The sequence below is a fragment of the Rhincodon typus genome, chromosome 10 (assembly GCF_021869965.1).
Source record: "Rhincodon typus isolate 14 chromosome 10, sRhiTyp1.1, whole genome shotgun sequence".
Classification (NCBI taxonomy): Eukaryota; Metazoa; Chordata; class Chondrichthyes; order Orectolobiformes; family Rhincodontidae; genus Rhincodon; species Rhincodon typus.
The window spans coordinates 14288335-14311067 of NC_063341.1; the positions used below are offsets into that span (position 1 = coordinate 14288335).

General features: G+C 39.5%; 1 protein-coding gene across 2 annotated transcripts in view; it reads right to left on the reverse strand.

Annotated features, from left to right (window-relative positions):
- Positions 1–21103, reverse strand: part of ddr2a (discoidin domain receptor tyrosine kinase 2a) — a 148705-nt gene extending 127602 nt beyond the window's left edge. For both annotated transcript variants that reach the window (XM_048601872.1, XM_048601868.1), the window contains exon 1: positions 20924–21103. The gene's annotated coding sequence lies outside the window, so the exon portion shown is untranslated. The remainder of the gene's footprint in view (positions 1–20923) is intronic.
- Between the last annotated feature and the right edge of the window lie 1630 nt (positions 21104–22733).

Genomic DNA, 22733 nt, shown 5'->3' on the forward strand with positions numbered 1-22733 from the left:
CTCTGCTGCTGCATGCCTGTAGATCCATTTGACTTGGCATCAGATTTGCTATCAAGAAGGGGAATTCTGCACCACAGAAATTAGTAGATCCTAAAGAGCAACTTTCCTTGAGGTCAGTAGCAAATGTTTTTGTCTCACTGCTGACCGTAAAAAATTGAGGCCCCTATTTTTGAAAGGGCAATAGAAGACCATCACAAAGTTTCGAACAACGTGTGAGAATTCACCACTCACGAGCATATCGTCTTCACCACAAATTGCTGGCCTTTTTATACACGTTCAGAAGCAGATGATGTGAACCAAGCACCATTTTATTCAATACTTCTTAAGTAATTCCTTGCACTGCTCATCCCGAGGAAATCCTTCATTAAGTTAATGCAGCAATTAATACGAGAAAGTAATCAAATAACAGCATGTCATTCAAAGTGTTCAGTTACAAGACCTGGTTTGTTTGTTCTAATTAAAATTAGAATTTAATTTATCGATTAATTCAACAAGGAACAGCAGTCAATTATTTCCCTCTCAATTCAAACACAAGAAAGTCATGGCTTGTATTTGCTGGGCAATCAAATGTGCCCAAAGGAGAAATTAATGACCAGGTTATGATGCCTCCATCAAATCACATCTTGTCTCCTTATTAACATTGGCTAAGTTCATCTTCTGCAGTACTCTAATGAACTCGAAGGTATCTATTATTGAACCGTTTCAGCTTTCATTGGGACTTAAATTCCTATTTTGTGAAGAATTGTAGATATTTTATTGAAAGGTGTCAAAATGGCAAAAGATTGGGCAATTTTAATGCCAGATGATTTTGTGCATCCTGAACTCCACGGAAGAGATTAAGCCAAACATGACAATTTTACTAATGCTCTCACATTGTTCACAGTGACTTTTAAATCCCGTAAGAAATGGCTCACCGAGAAACTTGTTTCCCTGATAAGGACTTGTAGGTTTTGATGGACAGTCTGTTAAAATTACATTGAACTTTTAGGAGGGTGGAGGGGCAGGTCACAGACTTGGTGGAAAACATTTGATACAAGGAGCAAGGCAATACCAGCTCAGTTTGGGTCTGACTATTTTAGCTACCTGAGGTCAAAACAAATGGAAGTACTAAGAATACCAACCTTGCTTTTTGCTCAGATGAATTACTCACTTCTTTTTGATGTGTTGCCAAATATACTGCGGATAATTTTGAAATGAGCTTTTCTCTTCCTTACTTACTTTCTCCTAGGAATTCTTACAGCAACTTTTGATACTCATTGCATTTGAATGAGGTTTCTTTGTACAAGGTTAGCTTTCAAGAAGGAACTGGTGGTGACTTCAGAAAGACTAACTATGTAATAGAGTTGACATGGTGATGTTGAGTTCGAAAACTATAGCACAGATGTTATGTTTGTCTATTTAAGGTAAAAATACCAATCAGAACCCAAGGAATGTTAAAATAATAATGTGGGTTCTTAATAAGAAGATAAGAATACATAGATACAGTGTTATCTGTGAGGCTTACTAGGCACACTTGCCTTGGAGATTTGTTAATGTATTCTGAGTAAAGAATCAAGGGACAACTGCGCATATCCTGCCTAGAGGTGGATAATGATCAATAGCAGCTTCAAATACACCCCCTTAAAGGTACGTGTGCATCACGCACAACAACAGTACACATATATCTTGTAAAACTTATATTAAAATTGGTGAACTTGAGCTGATACAAATAAAAACTAAATGGTTCAATAGAGTTATACAAAATTAGTAACATTGATGTGCTCATTCTAGTGATCACCATTGAAAGGAACATCTGACATTATTTTAAAATCAGTTTTAGTTGGTCTGTTGAATGATGTGTTATGCTGTGCAAACAAAGATTTATCATTCTGGCAGTGACCTGTACAGTGTAGTGTTAAAAGTACACAGACACTGTGGGTGACTTGTGAAAAGAAAATGGGGAATATACAGCTGCCTTACATGTCTTTCAGGTTTTGCAGAATTGGTGAGATTTGCTATCCTGAGGCAAGCTTATTGTGCCTTTCAGGCTGCATCTGTAGTTTCTGTCCCAGTCCAAAAAATTTGAAGTTTGGAAATACACAACGAAAATGTTCCTTCTTTACCTCCTATGCGTCCTTTGAGACAATCAAGCTCCGAGGAAAATAAGAAGACTGGTTTGGTTATTTTCCTTTAAAACAGCAATAGAGCCTCAGTGGCATCAGGGAGCTGATGTCAGCTTTTATCCATCATATAGTTGGAATTTCCCTACAGAACCTGGCAACCAGCAATGATAGCCCTAAGCATTAAAAGATGGGCAGTAGATGATTTTCTATGGAAAACGAAAGGACAATTTTGGTAGAGCCGATGGTTAACAGAATAGTTTTCAATCTAAATTCCCTACCACCACGCAAACCAGAAGTGTCCTTTTCCATAGTGTCTAAATCAAACAATTTTGGTGCCTTACTGTAGAGAAGTCACTGATTCAGTTAAAATAAAACTATTTTACTTTTATTAAAAAACTCTGGTTCAGCCTTAACAGGAACATTATATCAGTTCTGGCCACTGCACTTTAGGAAAGTTGTGAATGTTTTAGAAAGGGTACTTAAAGAGATTCATGAGAATGGTTCCAGGGCTGAAGGCTTCTGATACTTGGGTAGATTGGAGATGTTGGGTTTGTTCTTCTTAGAGGGGAGAAGGTTCGGAGAATAGTTGATAAAAAATTTAAAATCACGAAAGGTCTGGTTGGAGTAGTTGGAGAGAAACCATATCCATTGGCAGAAGGGTTAAGAATCAGATTTTAAGTGATTGTCAAAAGAAACAAAGGTAACACAAGGACGTGTTTTGTTTTAAATATAAGAAGAGATTACGTCCTACCTGGAGAAGAAGAAATAGATTCAGTTGCTGCTTACAAATGGGATTTGGATAAGCAACTGATGGAAATAAAGTGCAGGGCTACAGGGGAAGAACAGGAGGTTGTGAGAAGCTAAAATCCTCTTGCAGTGAGCCAGTATACGGATTCCAGCTACTGAATGGACCTCTTCTGTGCTGTTACCATTCCATGATTTGGCAGGATTTTAATGCATACCTTTGGCTACATTTTCCTTGACATTATATTTTTAATGAAAAAGTTGAGGTATGTAAGTGAGGCCATGTTAGATAAAGACCACACACACATTATTAGTCTATGGTTTAGCATGAATCTGTAGATTCATATTTATCAGAAAAGGATACATGAACACAATTAAAATCTTAAAGTGCAGTTGAAGTCAAGAAATAGGTCACCTCCTATGCTGAGCAATTCAAAATGGTTTTAATCTATTTAATTTGGCTCCTTAACTAGAGCTGTCATTCTGAGGAGCTGCTTCAATATTTTATAAAGAAAGAAATCAACTTTAGACATACCTGTACAACTTGTAACAAAAATGTAAGGAATGGAACTTAGTATACAAGAACAATAAGCTCTTAAATGTGACAGGATTATCGTTAAAAAAAAGCTCTCAGTGTCAATAAAACATGATCACGCAAGTGTTAAGCTCTTAGAACGTGACAATCTTCTGGCAGTATATCCTTTACATGACGTTGCCCTGATAGTTCTCTGACTAAGGAAGACCTAGATTCTGATCACTTTACACTCAGTGAAAGATACACATGATGATTCTCGAAACAAGAAACTGTTACAATCTGTTCAGCATTTTTACCATGTACTACCAAGATGACTGTTTCAGGTTAGTCACACCTTTTGTTCTAGTACGCAACTTTCACTTGGTGTTCTAGTTTCCTTTCCTATCCTGAGCTCTTGATGAGTATTATTCAACAAAATAGACTTCTTATATTTACCCTCCACCACCCTCTGACTGCCTCCCGCAATCCTGGGCCTATTAGTTGTGCTTCAAATCTGCCTTGGCATCAGTAATACCAGTATGATAATGAGTTGTCGTTGCTTAACAGTGAAATTTTCAAGAATTTTAACACTGATGATAGAATGGGAATGGTACAATCTGAGTAGCAAACAAGGAAAACTAATGTTGTCTTAATCCATGTGACCTTCAGAATCCAATACATTTACTTTGCAAATTCACTCATTTTGGCAGCACGTAACTATGAGATTATTATGAATAGCAAGTCACAACATCCACATATTTTTTAATGGAGTGATTCACCATTATCATGTGCCTTATATCAAACTTTACGTTCCTGTGGTACATATTTACTTCGACCTTTGTCTGTGCCAATCTTATCTGGGCGCCTCGCCTGCTGTCTGATTATTCATAAAATGCTGGCATCAGTAAACTCAGCTTTCTGTCCTTACTATTATTTGTTCTATAATTTAGAAAAGAAAACAGACATTGTGTAATCTCCTAAAATGATAAATATCATGAAGGGCTAATTGACAACTGAAGAAAATTGCTAACAGATGGGATTGACACAAAATGTTGTTTGGGAATGATAAATGCTGCAATTGACTTGGAATAACAGATATTGAACTCTTTTCCATCTTAGGTTGGTTCCATAAACAATGCTTTGTCCACTTATTACCTCCAGCACGAAGAAGCATGGGGATAAGGTTTTAGCCACTGTTTGTTAGTCTATTTGTCTGTAAACAATATATTTCAAAACTTTGTAGAGATTTCAACAAAACATGATATACAGATAGGACAAACTGATTAATTTTGGCAACGATGTGGATCCAGTTCCAGAATCTAGATTTTTTTTAAAAGGATCTGTTAATATTGAAAAACAAAATTTGCTTGTTTTTTTTTGAAGGAAGAAAAAGGTTGAAAATTGTTTTAAGGGCTGTACTAGAAGTTGTCACAGTTATCAAAACATGAGCAGAGTTTTCAGTGCAGAGCGTTGGATATGGATTGGCCTCAAGCCTCTTCATTGAGATGGAAGCTCTTAAACTATTTTTTTTGTTTCAGTTTTGTAGTTCAGCCAGGCTATGTATAAACTCAAGGAAGAGTTGCATAGTAATGCTGAATCAAAACCGCCTGACAGAAGTGTGTGCTCCACTGAGTGCGCTGTTCAGTTGTTAAAGTTATAATCGACTTCTGCCTTTTTAGTTCTACGTATAGGAATCAAAAGCTGTATCATGAAGATTTAAAGAGGCCGTTTCTTGGCAGTCTAAGTGCTGTTTGGCCTCCAAAATGGTATCCATAGCATGCACACACACTTCTCATCCTCACTGCCAATTTGATATCAGTGATACCATTTTAAATCCTAATGTTCAAACTAATTCCTTCTGTTGACTTTACATTGCTGAACATGTGTTCATCTGCAGGAAGGACTGACCAGGCCTTTTTTTAAAGGCATGATCAACTACTTTCAGGTTAGTTGCTGATTGTCTTTTGCTGTGATTTAGATGTTTTGGTGGTTTCCAAAGCATCCTGAGCTTGTTTGGTTGTAAAGCCAGCTGAATGATCTTGGTCCAAGATGCCACTGCAGCACTTAGACATTGGAGTCCTTCTGCTTTGGAGATTAAAGCTGAGACTTCAGCCATCAGACACTACATCATAGTTGGGTCAGCAAGTCTGCTCATGGAGTTGGCCACCATTTCAGTACCAAAAGGAATGGGCTTCAAACTCTTCAAAAGTCTATTACAAATATGGTGCCAGGCATCTTCACATTTATTGGCAAGACCAGGAAGCTTTCTGGCTGGGTTGAGAATGAGCCATTGTGTATGCTCATCGCCTCTCTTCTATAACCTACTTTACCTTATTTGAGTTCACACTATGCTAAGTTGGCACATGATATATAATTGGTGCTTGCCATGGCTGCAGGGCTTTCATGCCTCATGCAGATCCTATGTCTGAACAATCCTATAAAGTACACAGAGCGATAGTATCTGAATTGGAGTGTGAGAGTGAATGCTGATGATTCTTCTTCATTACTGTCTTCCTGCGCTTCTTCTTTCACCACAGCCTGGCCAGTTTGCAGTTCGAAGAGGAAACATGAATGAGGGTAGGGTCAGGGTGAGAAAGCAAAAGGTGCATTCTTACACTGTCTGCTGTCTGTCAACCATAAGAGATTGTGGGATAAGAGGGAAATGGGATGCGACAAGTTGGGTTAGGAGTGAATGCACCATCATCGTCAATAGTTTCAAAGTCCACACGGTTTGTGACCGCTCCAATGATAACAAGCATTGTGTCGACCATGGGAATGAGGACATGCACTCGTGGCTATCCTCACTCCATAGGTGCTGCTGCTTCCAATTGTGTGCTGCCTTGCTCTGCAAGAGGGAGACAAACTGGAGTTCAAGATCTCCCTGTTCCACAAGGGTGTAAAAATATATCTCAACAGGTAGATTAAAGACATTTTCTGAAAGATTCTTCAGTGTATATATTTTATTAATTGTGTGGTGGATCTGTTTTACAAAAAGAAAGAGCTGGGTTCTTGTGGCATGGTGGTCACGTCCCTACCTCTGCGCTAGGAGGCTCAGGTTCAAATCCTATCTGCTCCAGAGGTATATCTTAATATCTCTGAACAAGTTGATTTAAAATGTCAACAATGTCTCTCGACTCCCTTTTATCAATTGTTAGAGACCTCCTCAGAAAACTCCAGCAGGTTCATCAAACACTTTTCTGTTCAGAAATCCATACTGAATATGTTCATTCAGATAATTGAAAAGGAAAGCAGAAGAGCTTGATTCTTCCTCACTGGGGAGGTGGCTTTTGGACAAGGAAAGGGCGGATGCTAGTGTTCATACTGAACTGTAGCTATACAAACAAATCTTTCTAAATCTCAGTCTTTTGCTGTCTAATTCAACGTATGGATATTTGACTGGTAAACATTGAACTGTATCTGAAGCGAGTGGTGCACTTATTTGAATATTTGAAGATGGGTTCACTGACCTTGACCATTAGCATGTGATTATTGAATGTCTTACAGCATTATGCCCAGGCATTTGGGTCTTGATTCCTGGCATTAATTGTCTTGGTTATCTGGGTCCATTATCAACTCAGCACTTAACAGGAAGGTCTCCTCACCTCCAGCAGCTATGTTCTGCTCTCCACCTCCTACACCCAACAGCTGTACAGAAGCAACTGATAATCTTTGTGGTAACCAATTCTGTGGCACTCTCATGACATTGCCAAGAAAGAATCATTTTTAGAGCATCTTCCAACATCTACTGATGCAATAACATACCTCTCCTTTTATGAACAGCTGAATAGATTTAAGTAGCATAAGTGAACCACTCATGATTTTATTTTGAGTCATGCAACCACACAACAACTCACTGAGTGGACAATACAATCAATACGCAAGAAACACAAAGTTTTCATGCTGACTATAACAGAAGCAATAGACACAGTTGAATAGCACATTGTATGCTCCATGTGCATTTTGGGGGTTATGGAATTTCATATCCAAGTAAACTTGCTTCCTAAAGGCACTTCTGATTCAGTTCATTGTGAAATTATTCAAATGTTCACAGCAGTATTCCATTTCAGAAATGTGGACTCTGTATGTTCACAAACAAGATCCTTGCATCATAGCATGTTGTCTATTTTATAATTGAAACATATGCTGTTCTGTTGGCTTATCAAATGTTTGCAAAGCACATTAAAAACAACATTTTAACTTCTACTTGCCAAGGAGTTCATATGCTGTAGCAGCTGATTACACTTAAAGATCACAAGGAGCAATATGGGCCATCATGGGCCAGGTTCAGTGCAGTTCCAATGTGGTACAGGTATATTACAGGCATCATGAAACAAATGTAGTAAACACCAAAATGGGCCAGATCATCATCAATGCTGGAATATTCAAAATACATTTTAATATCAATGAGCATTGACTCCTCAGTAATATTTTAACTAGAATCAGAAGAAAACCCTATATAGAGACATAAGTACAAACTCCACTGTAAGTTATTGACCCTTGGTAATGACACAATGCCACACCTCATTAGTATGTGGGTCTACACTCATCAATCTCCAGATAGCCAATTTTATAATTAGTGTCTAATTAGGAATGATATGTAAGTACAGGGCATTTTAATTCATTTGGCTGGTTGAAGCATTGTTTTGACATGTGAAAGTGCTAGGGTTAGTGAGATAGAAATGGGCAGAGAGAAAACTCAACTGCATCTTTATCGAGGATGAAAATGATGTGAAGGACAGTGCTCCATTCTCTGAGTGGAAGGAGAGAGGAAAGAGGAAAGCAAGTCAAATAAAACAAAACAATAATAATAAGAAGAAGAAAAGCTACATCTTTATTGTATAACCAAGCTTCAACATGATGTGTGTTGTCAGCCACTGCAGAAAGAGTGCAATTTTGACAAGATACTCACAAGTACAAAATTAAGAGTAGCTCATTGAACATTGAATATGACTGTAGAAAAGTTTGCTTTTCAAGAGATCTGGATAGTTTACATGTTAAATTAAGTTTTCAAATAGCTATTTCAATAGGAAATGTGCCAGCAACTGAGTGAAACAATTTTATTTCTCTTTTTATCTGGCTTCTTCTCAAACCCACAGTTTGGAAACTAAATCCCATTTCATCAAATGAGCTGTTGGAACATTGGAGTGTCACATTAATAAAGCTGAGATGAATTTTTATGTTTTTATATATTTTTACATTACAATGGCATGCAATACTTTATGCATTAGTGATAATTGTGTATCAATACTTTGTCATTCAAATTGGCATATCTTGTCAGAGTCTATGAGCTTCGAGCATAATTGAGCCCATGAGGCATCTAAGAATGCAGAACAATAAAACAACATTTTGACAGGACTTTGGGATCTTGACATCTTCAATCCTGTGTAAATTTAAATGAGTTGAATGCTTTAGTTTTGAATGAGCCAAATCTTTGCAAATAAACAAATGCCTGAAATCCTGACAGTTCCACAACATTACCTAACTAGAAATGGAACTGTTGATTTTTTAAAATTCATCAAAGGGATATGGACTCTGTAAACTTTTCATGGTTAGGGTACTTGGAGGCAGCATGGGAATAGAACTGGTAAATCTTTTCTTTCTCCATTTTAAAAGTTTAAAATTCAGTAGTCTACTTAATAATTAGGTTAAAAAGGTAGCTGACTGAGAGACAGTTATCAGTCAACTACCTGAAGCCTGAATAGGACTTTAATAGGTGTTAATTGCTATTGAAGCTCAACTTGCAAGAATCGTCTCAAATCGCTTGTTTTCTCTTTTTAGACAGGGCCTGTTGAAAGTATATGATAAATAAGGTTCACACTGTCAGGAAAGGGAGATCCCATTCAAAGAGAGATGCAGTCTGAGTGAATACATAGTTTGCTGAATTCAGAGGCAGTGTGGGAATTCTGTACAGAGGAGAAGAGGTGCTGTTTTTTTTGGGTTCGTGGTTTGTGAAGTTTTCTTTTAAAAAAAACACAAGGTAAATTGAAGTCCAGGAGCATGGGCCAAGGACAGAGGACGGAGTTTAGAAGGATGAGAGGGAACCTGATAGAAACTTACAAATACTAAGAAGCCTGGATAGAATGGACATGGTGAAGATGTTTCCATGAGTAGGAGAGACTAGGATGTGGTGACTCAGCCCAGACTGAAGGGATGACCCTTTAGGACTGAGATGGAGAGGAAATTCTTTTGCCAGAGGGTGGTTAACGTGTGGAACTCACTTCTGCAGAGGGTTGTGGAGACGAAGTCATTGAATGTACTTAAAATGGATAGATAAATAGGTTTTTGATTGGTAAGGGGATCAAAGGTTACAGATAGAAGGCAGGAAAATGGAGTTGAGAAACTTTATCAGCCATGATCGAATGGTGGAGTTGATTTGATGGGCCAAATGGCCTCACTCTTCTCCTATGTCTTATCGTTGATGAGGCTAATAATTAATGGCCATCCCAAATTGCCCTTAAGTGGCTGTGGGAGGTCATTTATTAGAACTGGTTTGCAAAGCCATTTTAGGGAACATTTAAGAGAAACTTAAAGAGATTTACTGTGGATCTGCAGGTTTTTGTTTTGTACCTGTGATTGATGTGTTTAAGTGCACAGACACTAAGTTTGCTGAGTGACCACTTAATGGAGCTATCTTGTACAAAGGTGGAGTTGCAATGTGACGGCATAGCTTGGAAGGTGTACAGTCACACAGCTCTGATTTGTAAGGGCAACAGAATTACATACAAACATGCAAATCAGCAGCAGGAGTAGGCCATTCAGCCCCTTTAGCCAAGATCTTGTTGAATGGTGAATTAGGCTCACCAGATTGTAACCACAAATCCTCATTCCCACCTAATCATGAGGAAACATCTTCATGACTACCCTGTAAAAGCTTCTTGGGAGTTTATACCTTTTCAATCAAATCACCAATTACACTTCTGAACTCTGGCAGGTACAAGCTTAGCACGTCCGACCTTTCCTCATAACACAATCTGCCCATTCCAGTTAGTAGACTGGTAAACCTTCTCCGAACTACCTTCAATACATTGACGTCCTTCCTTAAATACGTTGACCAATAGTGTACGCAACACTCTTGATGGGGTCTCACCAGTGTACTGAAACATAATCTCTCTACTTTTGTAATCATTTCCCCTTTGTGACAAACGATAACATTCTGTTAGTTTCCCATGTCACCTGTTTAACCTGCGTACTAACCTTTTATGGATTCATGCATGAGGTCACCCAGATCCCTCTGCATCTCAATGGAATCTTGTTCTTCACCATTCTTCCTTTTCAAACTTACTGCCAAAAGGACTATTTGACATTTTCCTTTAATACTCCATTTGTCTCATCTCTGCATAATCACTTTATCTATATCTCTAACTTTTTAAACCGGCTATATTCTCTTTGCAATGTCTATAAGTTGCTGATTCAACCAGATGGCTTTTTACAACAACTCACTAGTTTCTTGGTCACTACTGCTGATTAAAAAAAAATCTCTAGATAGGATTGAATTTACATTCCCAGTCTTCCAGGTGGGGTTTGGACACAGGTCTCCATCTCCTAAATCTCTGGATTGCAATTCAGGTAACACTCCTATTACTTATGCTGTTGCAATATGCTAAGTATGTAATTGTTTGGCTCTATTTGCCCAATTTCAGAATTTGCAGTGAATCGTTATAATAGGAAGCAATTAACTGGATAACATTACTTTGTTGCTAAAGAGATGCTGTAAACAAGTTGTTCACCAACCTCTTATCAAATCAATTATCCATTGTTCCCTTAAATCTACATGTTACACAGTTTGATGCATGCTGTTACCTTTTACTTTCCAGCTGAATAGCTGCATTACCTTTGTACACATTTGCTTTAAAAAGAAGGTCTTTAAGGATGTCTGGCCTTTGAATTAACGGCCAGATTTTAAACATCTATAAAGTGGATGTAAGGTGATGTTACCGGGGCCCCTTTGGCCTTTTATTGTTTACAGGCTTCAGTAATGAATCTTACATGCAAATTCATGTCCCTAGACAAAAGTTAAGTTAGCAGGGGCTAGGAAGCCTCCCAGATATGAAGTTACAAGCAATAGTTCACATAAGCCATTCAGTGCAGTATTGAGAGAGTTGTGCATTGTTGGAAATAGCTTTACTGTAAGACATATAACCAAACTAATATCAACTAACTCAGGTCAAGGTAAGATATCTCCTACAAAAACAGAAGTTGCTCTAAAAACTCAGCAAGTCTGGCAGCATCTGTGAAGAAAAAAATCAGAGTTAACGTTTCGGGTCCGGTGACCCTTCGGGTTCTGAGGAAGGGTCGCCAGATCTGAAACATTAACTCTGATCTTTTCTTCACAGATGCTGCCAGACCTGCTGAGCTTTTCCAGCAACTTCTGTTTTTGTTCCTGATTTACAGCATCCGCAGTTCTTTCTGTTTTTATTGAAGATATCTCCTCTACCACTGGTCGAAGAACACAGTGCTCCTGATGTCCTGGTCAAAATATTTTCCTTACCACTACAGATTGACATTTGCTATTTGCAGGATCACATTGTACATGTTGGATTCTATTTTTATTTAAAAATAGTAGCATAGGCAGTCCAAATGTTACCATATTTGTTGTGAAGCGTATTGGGAGAATCTAATTTTAGCACTCTGCTTTATAAATTTATGTTGTTTCAATGGACAATAGAATTGACCATTTTATACATAAAGTGAAAAATATCATGCTTGTAGGATGAATTAAATAATTATCTGCTTTAATTCATAATAATGAAAATTATGTTGGCAGTCTTTGTGATTCAAGTTGAATTGGGCTCATCAATGAAATGAAGCATTTTAACAAACTTTAAAATGTTTCAGAATCACTTTCAAATATGTTCAGACCTACAAATTAATTTTCACAGCCTTAATAATATTATTGAGAAGGGAGCTTTATACTGGCCTAATGTGGTGTTCCACAGAGCAATCCCTCATTCCACTGAGTTTCCAATCTCTGGGAGAGTTTGGAGAGGCTGGGGAGTGGGCATCTTTCCATACAAAGGAAAGAGGAAATAAAACTCTCAAGTTGCTATGCTCAGATCACTTCAATCTCTTTTCAAGTAAGGCAGAAAATAAGATTCCTACACTGATAACATAAAATTAACTTGAGTGAATATTGATGAAGCAGCAAAAACTCTTTTATAAGACACCTTTACAAAACTAAAATATCCCAATGTCCACCACAGGAGATGAATCGGATAAAATTGGACACTGTCTGAAGATAATTAGGTCTGACATTGAAAAGAAATGACAGTTCTTTGTTTTTAAATGTCCCAAAGTGCTTCAAAGCCGAAGCAGTATTCTAGAAGCATGGTCACAGCTGAAATGTTTGCAATATGGCAGCCAATTGCAAACAGCAAAGCCCTACAAACAGTAATTAAATAACTGGCAAGATTGTCTTACGAAGTTGGAAGCAGGATAAATGCTGGCTGGGTCTATTGGAGAGCTCCTTTTTTCTTTGAATAGTGATACCAAATCTTTTACATGCACCAGAGAAGGCAGATGTTTTAATGTCTCAACACAGCATCTCCAACAGTATAGCCAAAGATGACAGTGTGACAACCGTCTGATTCAGTGACATAAGTGCTACCAGGGAGCCCAGCTGGCAGTGCTGTCTAATTCATGTGATTAGTCTGAATGAAATCAGACTACGCTTTCAACTTTATTTTCTATTAAGATATCATGCACAGTTAATGCAAACTGATCAGATTATTTTATCTGTTTTGGATCAACCAGCACTTCCTATTCTAGTTACCCAGGCTATAGTGATTAACAAAAAACATTGCCAGTTCTCCGAACAATCACTCCATATCTGGATCAGGAAATCCCAGTTGTTCCAGTACAGCAGTTGTGGTAATCTAATTGATTGCCGTGATTGATAGCTTTAGGCCAAGGCATTCAAACAAAAAAGGTAAATTGAAAGCATCCTGTCCAAACAGTCATGAAAGTTACAGAAATTATAAACCTCATGGTTATTAAAAAAAATAGATTTCATGTGAAGATTAATCCACCATTTGGTTTGAAATTCTTTTTTCACAAATCACTGTACCATTTCAAAATGAATGCATCTGGAATGAATTTTAAAATGCAGTTAGAGCTAAAGTACTATTTGAAAGATTGATTTAACAAGAGTCAAGTTCAGGTTTAAATCTCCAAGTGAATAATATTCTCACGCTCAAACTATACATAGAACATAGGACATAGAACATTACAGCGCAGTACAGGCCCTTCGGCCCTCGATGTTGCGCCGACCTGTGAAAACCAATCTGAAGCCCATCTAACCTAAACTATTCCATTATCATCCATATGTTTATCCAATGACCATTTAAATGCCCTTAAAGTGGGCGAGTCTACTATTTTTGCAGGCAGGGCATTCCACGCCCTTACTACTCTCTGAGTAAAGAACCTACCTCTGACATCTGTCCTATATCTATCACCCCTCAATTTAAAGCTATGTCCCCTCGTGCTAGCCATCACCATCCGAGGAAAAAGGCTCCCACTGTCCACCCTATCTAATCCTCTGATCATCTTGTATGTCTCTATCAAGTCACCTCTTAACCTTCTTCTCTCTAACGAAAACAGCCTCAAAACCCTCAGACTTTCCTCATAAGACCTTCCCTCCATACCAGGCAACATCCTGGTAAATATCCTCTGCACCCTTTCCAATGCTTCCACATCCTTCCTATAATGCGGTGACCAGAACTGTACGCAATACTCCAAGTGCGGCCGCACCAGAGTTTTGTACAGCTGCAACATGACCTCATGGCTCCGAAACTCAATCCCTCTACCAATAAAACCTAACATACTGTACGCCTTCTTAACAACGCTATCAACCTGGGTGGCAACTTTCAGTGATCTATGCACATGGACACCGAGATCTTTCTGCTCATCCACACTACCAAGAATCTTACCATTAGCCCAGTACTCTGTATTCCTGTTACTCCTTCCAAAGTGAATCACCTCACACTTTTCCACATTAAACTCCATTTGCCACCTCTCAGCCCAGCTCTGCAGCTTATCTATGTCCCTCTGTAACCTACAACATCCTTCTGCACTATCCACAACTCCACCGACTTTGGTGTCATCCGCAAATTTACTAACCCATCCTTCTACGCCCTCATCCAAGTCATTTATAAAAATGACAAACAGCAGTGGCCCCAAAACAGATCCTTGAGGTACACCACTAGTAACTGAACTCCAGGATGAACATTTCCCATCAACCACCACCCTCTGTCTTCTTACAGCTAGCCAATTTCTGATCCAAACCGCTAAATCACCCTCAATCCCATGCCTCCGTATTTTCTGCAATAGCCTACCATGGGGAACCTTATCAAGCGCTTTACTGAAATCCAAATACACCACATCAACCGCTTTACCCTCATCCACCTGTTTGGTCACCTTCTCGAAGAACTCAATAAGGTTTGTGAGGCACGACCTACCCTTCACAAAACTGTGTTGACTATCCCTAATCAAATTATTCCTTTCTAGATGATTATAAATCCTATCTCTTATAATCCTTTCCAACACTTTACCCACAACCGAAGTAAGGCTCACTGGTCTATAATTACCAGGGTTGTCTCTACTCCCCTTCTTGAACAAGGGGACGACATTTGCTAGTCTCCAGTCTTCTGGCACTATTCCTGTAGACAATGACGACATACAGATCAAAGCCAAAGGCTCTGCAATCTCCTCTCTAGCTTCCCAGAGAATCCTAGGATAAATCCCATCCGGCCCAGGGGACTTATCTATTTTCACACCTTCCAGAATTGCTAACACCTCCTCCTTATGAACCTCAATCCTGTCTAGTCTAATAGCCTGTATCTCAGTATTCTCCTCGACAACATTGTCTTTTTCCTGCGTGAATACTGACGAAAAATATTCATTTAGCACCTCTCCTATCTCTTCGGACTCCACGCACAACTTCCCACGACTGTCCTTGACCGGCCCCAATCTTACTCTAGTCATTCTTTTATTCCTGACATACCTATCGAAAGCTTTAGGATTTTCCTTGATCCTACCTGCTAAAGACTTCTCATGTCCCCTCCTGGCTCTTCTTAGCTGTCTCTTTAGGTCCTTCCTGGCTAACTTGTAACTCTCAAGCGCCCTCACTGAGCCTTCACGCCTCATCTCTACATAAGCCTCCTTCTTCCTCTTGACAAGAAATTCAACTTCTTTAGTAAACCACGGTTCCCTCGCTCGACCACTTCCTCCCTGCCTGACAGGTACATACTTCTCAAGGACACGCAGTAGCTGTTCCTTGAACAAGCTCCACATTTCAATTGTGCCCAGCCCCTGCAGTTTCCTTCTCCACCCTATGCATCCTAAATCTTGCCTCATCGCCTCATAGTTGCCTTTCCCCCAGCTATAACTCTTGCCCTGCTTTATATACCGATCCCTTTCCATCACTAAAGTAAACGTAAGTGAATTGTGGTTACTATCACCAAAGGGCTCTCCTACCTCCAAATCTAACACCTGGCCTGGTTCATTACCCAGTACCAAATCCAATGTGGCCTCGCCTCTTGTTGGCCTATCTACATACTGTGTCAGGAAACCCTCCTGCACACATTGGACAAAAACTGACCCATCTGAAGTCCTCGAACTGTAGCGTTTCCAGTCAATATTTGGAAAGTTAAAGTCCCCCATAACAACTACCCTGTTACTTTCGCTCCTATCCAGAATCATCTTTGCAATCTTTTCCTCTACATCTCTGGAACTTTTCGGAGGCCTATAGAAAACTCCCAACAGGGTGACCTCTCCTTTCCTGGTTCTAACCTCAGCCCATACTACCTCAGTAGCCGAGTTGTCATCAAGTGTTCTTTCTGCCACCGTAATACTGTCCTTGACTAACAATGCCACACCTCCCCCTCTTTTACCACCTTCCCTGATCTTACTGAAACACCTAAACCCCGGAACCTGCAACAACCATTCCTGTCCCTGCTCTATCCATGTCTCCGAAATGGCCACAACATCGAAGTCCCAGGTACCAACCCATGCTGCAAGTTCACCCACCTTATTCCGGATGCTCCTGGCATTGAAGTAGACACACTTCAAACCACCTTCCTGCCTGCCGGTACACTCCTGCAACCTTGAAACCTGATTTATGACCTCACTACTCTCAACCTCCTGTACACTGGAGCTACAATTCAGGTTCCCACCCCCCTGTTGAATTAGTTTAAACCCTCCCAAAGAGCATTAGCAAATTTCCCCCCCAGGATATTGGTACCCCTCTGGTTCAGGTGTAGACCATCCCGTTTGTAGAGGTCCCACCTACCCCAGAATGAGCCCCAATTATCCAGGTATCTGAATCCCTCCCTCCTGCACCATCCCTGTAGCCACGTGTTCAACTGCTCTCTCTCCCTATTCCTCGCCTCGCGAGCACGTGGCATGGGTAACAAACCAGAGATAACAACTCTGTTTGTTCTAGCTCTAAGCTTCCACCCTAGCTCCTTGAATTTCTGCCTTACGTCCCCATCCCTTTTCCTACCTATGTCGTTGGTGCCTATGTGGACTACGACTTGGGGCTGCTCCCCCTCCCCCTTAAGGATCCCGAAAACACGATCCGAGACATCACGGACCCTGGCACCTGGGAGGCAACACACCAACCGCGAGTCTCTCTCGTTCCCACAGAATCTCCTATCTGTCCCCCTAACTATGGAGTCCCCAATGACCAATGCTCTCCTCCTCTCCCCACTTCCCTTCTGAGCAACAGGGACAGAGTCTGTGCCAGAGACCTGTACCCCATGGCTTACCCCTGGTAAGCCGTCCCCCCCAACAGTATCCAAAACGGTATACTTGTTTGTGAGGGGAATGGCCACAGGGGATCCCTGCACTGTCTGCCTGTTCCCTTTAAAATTTTGAAAGGTAACTATTCTGATTGTTCCCCTAGAAAAGGTGTACTATTAGAAACAGTTCAGCTGGAGTTTGGAAAGAGATTTGTGATAGGCCGCTATTTACCATGTGGGTAAGCTACATATTATTCAATCCAGTGCAGTCCACTCTATGTCCATAGTTCCTTTTAATAGACTTTAATCAGTTTGTCGCCTGAGGCTCCTGTTTGATTCTATCCAGCCGGGTTTTTGCTTTCTTCATGGCACTGCTAATCTCAAAAGAAATTATTTTACTTTGAACTTTTGTCAGCCTTAGTCTTGTCAGACCATATGTTTTCACATCAAGGATGATAAAAACTTCCTCTGTTTCAAAATTGCAAATGATGAAGGGAGACATGCATGATACATTCTGCTCCCTTGCCACTGACTCAGTGTGGGGTACTTCTAACTTGACTCACTGTGCACGAAGCCGATAGCATTAGGTGGGAAACCGATTGTACTTGCATACCAATATCAATTAAATAGTTAGGTGCTTGTTTTGACTGGCACAAACTCAATAGTCTGGAGGGCCTTTTTCTGTGCTGTAGACCTCTGTGACATTATCACTCTCTAATAATAGCCTCCACTAATCCTCGATCAGCATTGCATCTGATCTCCTCAGTCTCCTGAGTGACAGAGTAGATTAAAATTGATCTTCATTATAATTCCTTGCCTCTGGAGTTGATGAGGAATGAATAACTGGTAGATGCAACACAAACATTTTCAATGGCTTGTTATTTCATCGATGAATTAAAAATTGAAATGTACCCACTGGGGAAAAGATTGACGGTGGGGTATATTTTTATACCAATACTTATCAAAGGCTCGTCTGGCAAGTGGTAGTGTCCCTTCCTCTGGTTTAGGAGGTCCACCTTCAAGTACAACTACTCTAGAGATGTGTATTAACATCTCTTAAACAGGTTGATTCGAAAATATTTACATCAATATTCATATCAATGCATGGCAAGAGAATGAATAAGTTGCTAGCCTGGGCTAAGGAGTAGGAAAGATGATACTCCTTGCTAAGGAATGTTTAAAATGCTGGAAAGATTAAGCAGGTCAGGTAGCATTCATGGATAGAGAAACAGAATTAAATGCTTCAATACCATGATGAAATTGTTGGGTGGGACTCGGGTGAGAGGACACTTAATTAGGCAGTGTGTGATATACCTAAACCGCCTAACTGCTGTACCAGAGTTAGCATCTGGACAGCAAGGCTCAAGGCCACCCTACTGCCCTTTGAGGCTCTTAAGTGAGGTAAAATACTGCGCATGCTGCAAATCTGAAATAAAAGCAAAATATTCTTTAAATGACTGTTTTTCTCCACACATGCTGCCAGGCATGCAATGTTAATGGCCAGAATCTTCCTGAGGCATTGGAGGCCTCGCCAGCTGAAAGGTGAGCCAGTGAGAGACTCATGCTGCCTCTGCTAGAGAAGAATCACAAACTAAACAGACAGGGGCTAGGTCTTAGGAAGGAAAACAGTAAATCCATGATTCTGCTGTATCTGTAGTTCTCTTTTTTAAGAATCCTATGTCATAGACTATTCGGTCCAGGGATTTTATTGGCTTTTAATCCTTTAAGTTTTTCTAATTCTACTGATATTAACTAACTAATTACTTCACTCATTTGTCCCTGGGCTTTTTTAGCATTTAACTTGCATCTTTGCCTGTGAAGACAAACAAATTATTCCTTTGAAATCTCTGCCATTTCCCATTCCCTCTGATAATTTCTTCTCTCTGTCTGAAGGGATCACTGATTACTTTAGCTACTCTCCTCCTTGAGTGTTCATTAAATCTTGTTCCATGTACTTTATATTCCTGGCTACTTTACTCTCCTATGTCTTTTTCCCCTGCTTTGACCAATTTTTTTTTAACCTTCATATAGCAATTTGTCCTTTGAACTTCAATGTACCTTGTGCTTTCAGAGTCAGCTGGTAATAGAAAAGCTAAAAAGAGTGATCAAAACTGATAAATAACTTTTCAGGTTGAAGACGTTGTTCTGCCTTCCACAGACACTTCCTGATTGGTTTGGTATTTCCAGTACTTTTTAAATTGATGAGTAAACAGAAGAAGAAACTGAGGAAAAGTTTGATCATTACAAAGTTGCGAGGAGTCAGGAAAGAGTGAAATGAGCTATATCCTTTAGCAGAGGGCTCAATGGCTGGAAATATAGATCTGGAAAGTGACTGGTAAAAAGATTTGGAGAGGACATGAAGAAAATTCTTTTCACCCAAAGACTGGTCAGGGTCTTGAAATAATTGGCTGAAAGGGTGGTAGAAGCAGAAACCCTCCACTCATTTAAAAAGTGTCTGGACATGCATCCCAAGTCACATTATCTCCATGGATATGGCCCAAGTGCTCAAAAAAATTGGGTGTTTGTTCTTCAGTAGGCATGCAATGGGGCAGAATGGCCTCCTTTTGGGTAATAAGCGTTTGTTTTCTGAACGTCAGAAGATGAGGAATATGGGAAGAGGGTGAAGATGTGGCACTACATAAATTGCCCCTTCTGAGAGCCAGCACAAACACTTTGGGTTGAATGGCCTTCTGCGTGAGGTAAGGATCCTCTGATTAATAATGCAGGTAACTTTGGACTTGGACAGAGTGTAAAATCATTTCACTTCCGTCTTTCTTGAAACATACTGGCATTAATCTAGCACTGCTCCTAGCCTGAATCTGTGGGGTCATTAACCAGTTAAGTAAGGCAGTCATGTGCTTGTGGAGTTTCCCAGGCCCTCACCAACCCAACGCCAGGCATTATGTGGATCTATATTTTGGAACAATTCTGGACCTGGATCTGGAAGTACAGGTTTTTGGTCCAAAGTTACTAAGACACTCAGCAAGCCTGTGATAGGAAAATTAAAATAAATCTTGTAAAAGTAATTCTGTGTATGCAGAAACGCTATTACGAAAGTCCATGCATCATTATTAAACAGCTGTAAAAATAACTGGTGAGCAAAATAAAACCAATACTGTAAGCACAAGAATACAATTTGAAGAAAAGGTGGATATGGGTTGGAAAAAGTTACGAACATTCAAATAAGAAACAAGAGGAGACCACTTGGCCCTTCAAGTCTGCCCCACCATTCAATAAGGTCATGGCTGATCTTGATTTTAACCTCAACTCTACATTCCTGCATATCCTCGATAGATTACCAAAGGGAATGAAAGTTTAAGAACCTATCTACCTCTGCCTTTCAAAAAAAGAATTAAAAGATTTTGCATCCACTTTTTTGAGGGAGAAAATTTCAAACACTAACAATCCTCGGAGAGGCTTGCACAGACAATGTCTGCAAAAGGGGGGTGGACAATAATTCGAAAGCTTCATGATGCCTGAATCTTAAGAACCTGTGAAACCTGCATCTGGACACATATCAAGCACTGGAGTTCTGGTACTCTCGATGATCATCTGGTTATGCCTGCCATGCAGACAGCAAAAAAAAGTTGTAGTTTGACCACAAACTTTTATTTTTATTTTCCGCACTGCATCAGTTTACAATACTAAAATATCCTTGAAAGGAAGAACTACAGATGGTGTGCTTGCTCTTCGTCTTTTGTTAGGTTTGAATTAGCCATGATTTATCTTCACTTCTCTCAAAATGCATTAAGATTTTTCCCGGTTTAAACAAAAAGGCTAGACGTCCAGTACAGCACTGTCACAAAGGATTTACAAAGAGAACTTACCTTTCAGACAAAGACCGCTTTCCTCAACATGGGTGTCCAGAATATTTTGTTTAATTGTCTGTTTGAATGTAGTACACCGATCTGTCTTTGGCCTGAAGTTTCTTAGAATTCCGTACTTTCTCTGTCACATGAACTAAGCTGATGTAAGATGGGCAGGAAAAAAAAAGCTAACATTCTGGACATTCTTGGGAGCCAGCCAGGGATCCCAGAATTCCCCCAGTAACACAGGCTGTTTCAATTAGAGGTGCTGATTATAACCAATCATGGCAGTTTAGACCCATTTTTCCTGGCCTGAGGGACTCTGCCCGTTACTGACAACCGGCAGTGTATGAAACAGCACTGTCAGTTCACACATGGAGGGGGCCTTCTTTCTATTAAACGGTTATAACTTCCTAAACTAAATTTAAAACAAAAACGACAGCAAATGGGAAAGGAATTGAAACTACGACCTCAGCATTGTGGTTCCAAGTTTCGATTATGTTATTTGGTATTAATGCAAAATAAAATTGACCTTTTCCCACTCCTGGAATACATCTGCTGAAAGCAAGTACAATGTGGTTTAAATTAACAAACCTGTACTTTACCCCTCATGAGATCTTGCATTTTGGGAATAAAACTCTGTTTGTTTAACTGAAGTGTGTATTTTTGCCCTACTCCATTGTGTAGATAGTTGCAATATTGAAGTATCATGAATTATTTCAATTATAATGTCATCTTTAAAACTGAACAATTTTATGTTGAAGCTTCTGGGAGAACAGATTGTAACAGAAACCATTGTTCTTTATACTCTGCTGAATCAAGGAAACCGAGCAAGAGGATAGATGAGGAGACAGTTAAATTTATCCAGGAAGTTTACCTACAACCTAATCTGATGCTATTGTCTTTTATTTTTAATCTGAATAGAAGCAAAGCCATCTGTCTGAAACCAGCAAGATTTTTAGTTTGATTTTCGGGTCTGGATCTGATGACTCCATCAGACCTAGATGCTATTGTAAGTTGTGGACTGAGTTAAGTTGTTGTGGCTTTCATAACAGACCATAAGATGTAAGAGCAGAATTAGGCCACTTGGCCCATCAAGTCTGTTTTGCCAATTGAGTTCATGGCTGATCTGAATCTTTAACTCTGCTTTCCTGCCTTATCCCTGTAATGCTTGATTCCCTTAAGAATTAAAAATCTGTTTATCTTAGTCTTGAATATATTTGATGACGTAACGTCAACAGCCCTCTATGGTAAAGAATTTCACAGATTCACTATCCTCTGAGAGGGAGAAATAAATCCTCTTCGTCTGTTTAAATAGGCAACCTCTTTCTTACTATGACATTATGCTCTTTGTTCCTAGTTTCTCCCACAAGGAAAAGCAATGTCTTTGCATTTACCCTGTCAAGTTACCTAATAATCTTATGTTGTGAAGTTGGGTAGAGTATTTGTGGATTGGAATGCAGGACGGTGAAATGTGATGTTTGTAAAATGTTAGCGGGGAAGAGTGCATGGTCCTTTTAAAAGATGATTTTTTTTAGGCTTGTAAAAAAAGTCTGCAGGCAGCAGTAGGTGCGCAGAGAATTCCTGAAATTAAAATATTGTATCAAAAGGCTATGTAGTTAACAATCCAGGCAGTAGTTTGTTTTGTTGTTAAAGCAATTAATCAGCCAATTAATTTAAACCAGGCACTTAGAAATTAAAAACTAATTTAATTTAAATCAGATGGTTTTGACAACCTACGACCAAACCTGTTGTAAGAAATTAATAGGTCATCAAGGATATAAAAGAGAAGTGCATTTGAAAATTGGTATGACAGCAACTGCCATCTGTT